The sequence below is a fragment of the Pyxicephalus adspersus genome, unplaced genomic scaffold (assembly GCF_032062135.1).
Source record: "Pyxicephalus adspersus unplaced genomic scaffold, UCB_Pads_2.0 Sca495, whole genome shotgun sequence".
In the NCBI taxonomy this organism is placed as follows: Eukaryota; Metazoa; Chordata; class Amphibia; order Anura; family Pyxicephalidae; genus Pyxicephalus; species Pyxicephalus adspersus.
In genome coordinates, this window is record NW_027317502.1 from 142 (window position 1) to 2,754 (window position 2,613).

The 2,613-nt window shown below is 49.9% G+C and overlaps 1 long non-coding RNA gene across 1 annotated transcript; it reads left to right on the top strand.

Moving 5' to 3' along the window:
* Nucleotides 1-572: 572 nt before the first annotated feature.
* On the top strand, nucleotides 573-1,559 carry LOC140345071 (uncharacterized). The gene is made up of 3 exons (XR_011923747.1): nucleotides 573-656; nucleotides 1,245-1,319; nucleotides 1,418-1,559. It is a non-coding gene; the product is annotated as an uncharacterized lncRNA (long non-coding RNA).
* Nucleotides 1,560-2,613: the final 1,054 nt, after the last annotated feature.

Consider the following 2,613-nt stretch of genomic DNA (forward strand, 5'->3'; position numbering starts at 1 on the left):
GCAGACAGTTTTATAGAGTACCAGGTGAATTGAGGTGTCTTGGTCACGCAGGATGTACAGTAAAGTACACAATATGTTAAAAAGTTCTTAGAAATCTGTAAAGAAAGTGAAACCATAGATTAATATGTGACTGATTTGAAAATGGATAAGGTTATACAGTAACTGCTTGTATATTGGGTCCATAAAACCTCACCGCAAATCGATTTTAAAACGATTGTGCAATGAGTGTAAAATTTGCAAATAGACCCCAAACCTCAACTATTGTATATTAAATTACACCAAAGCTAAATAAAATGTATACAAGCAGTCCCAGGTTACATACGTAATAAGGACGGGTAAGTTTGTTCTTAAGTTAAATTTGTATGTCAGTCGGAAGAGGTACATTATTTTAATAAATGCAATTAGGACAGATGTTTGTCTCAACATATTATTAGGCAGTGTGGTGTTATAGAGGAAAGGCTGGGGGGGTCTATGTTCATTCCAGAGTTATGCACAGGTGAGGGCCCTATATTCATGTAAGCCCCACCCCCTCTCACCTGTCCCCCCTTGGATGACCCCTCCCCCTCTCTCTGCAGTATGTGGGCTCGTTCCCGGTGAAGGAAGCCGATTCCAGGAGAAGAGTTTGGATCATAGAGGAGCAGATGAGATTTCTGAAGGTCGGTGATTTGTGCCGCCCCCTCCCCCCTTGCTATTGTGGCATCAGAATGGGTATAAACTGCGGGGGGGGGTAATAACCCCCACACTCTGATTGGGTCCCCATCGTTCAGTGGCAGACATAGCCAACAGTGGGCCTCTGTGCAAAACTAATTTGGGGCCCCTCTGGGGGAGGGTCTGGGACCCTTGTGCACAGACCCAATTTGCCCCTCCCCATCATAATGCCCACCTGCCAGGAATATTGGGGGTGGGGCAGGCAGTGCCCATTGCCCCAATCCAGGTTCTCAGATAACATTCCCCATTAATGAGAATCTCCCACATTGCACTCCGTTCACCCTCTCACTGTCTTTAATTCCCCCAGCAGGCAGAGATTAGGGGGCACCCCTACACTGCTCCCCCACCCCACTGTATGGCGCCCCCAGTGGGCAGAGCAATGGGGTCACTTCTATTTGGGCAGTTTTGGAATTCCTAAAGGGGAGCTCAGGTTTCATGTTATTCAGAATTATTGCTCCCCCCCACCGCCCCTCCACCCGGTGTGACTCTGCCAGGTCTGTACATTCCTGGGGTAACTCTGCCATCTGCCCCCACAGGACTGCCCCCGCCGCAGAGCCGTCATCCTAAAATTCTGCCTCCAGGGAGTGAAGATGTACGACGCTGAAGGAGAGGTAAATACCCTGCGATTGTCCCCGGGGACCCCGGGTATAAAGTGGGAGGGTTGGATCCTCTGCCAGGTTTATATTTGCCCCCCATTGTCCTCCCCCAGACGCTGCTTATGGCGCATGCCCTGCGACGCATTCAGTACACAACCTGCAGGCCCGAAGATCTACAATTCGCATTTGTGTCACGAAATCCCCGGGGACCGGCCAATCAGCTCTTCTGCCACCTGTTTGTGGGAGGACAACCCAGCGAGGTAAGACCAGAAATCCTGGCATGTCGTCTTATAGCTGGGCTCAGATCTCTCCCACGGCAGGACGTGGCGGTTCCTGTGTACAGGAAGTGGCTGGTTCTGGTCCCGCCCCCGGGTCACAGACGTGTGGACTGAGCCCTACAAATCATCCGTGTCCGGAAAGTCACATGGTTTCATTTTACAGAAATAGGAAGCGGCTTCAACAGGTGGCAGGAAGTCTGCACAACATATACTTCTGAGAAATGATGGCTGTGGCTAATGGAGAACCCTGGGGTGACACCTGAGCCAAAAATTAACCCATTAACCCCTCTCCCCCAGTTCACTTAGCGCTGGTTTGGAACAGTAAATTGCGGCCACTGTGTGCTGTGATTGTGGAGGATAAAGCAGTCTGTAAATGCCAATGACTCCTCCTGGGGAAACTATGGCCAAAGTTACAAAATAAATAAATATATATATAAATAAATGAATAAATACAAATAAATATATAAATAAGTAAAGTCCCTGTGGATTGATCTGCCCATTGACGAATCTTCCTCCTGTGTGCTGAGCTGTGCATTGCTTTCCATGAAATGGTGCCCCCTGCTGTCCTCAGTGATTACTACACAGAGCTGTTTAGTGGATGTGACACTCCTCTTATGTGGGGGGGTGACAGGAGAATAATGGGGGGGGGAGCTCGTGGTATGGGTGGGTATAGTGGCTGTGCACCCACAGATCAGATCTGACGATTGTGTCACCGTGGTTGTCACTTCTCCTTGTCTTTTTGTTTCACAGACCTGCACCCCGCGCTGGAAGTTCTGCATTGGGGACACCGATATCAATCTTGGCTTTGCTTTGGGTGCCATGTTTGTCAAGAGTATGTTTGCCGAAACCAGCAAACCCCGGGTAAGGAATGGGGAAAGGGGGCAAGCTGCGGGGTGGAGGGGAAAGGGGAGGAGTTGGGGTGCAAACTACAGTGGGGAGGGGTGGTGAGTGTTTAAAGAGGGGGTGGGCTGGGGTGGTGTGGGGGGACATGTTTAGGACAACGGGGTGGCTGGGGTTGTAAGCTTAGGGTT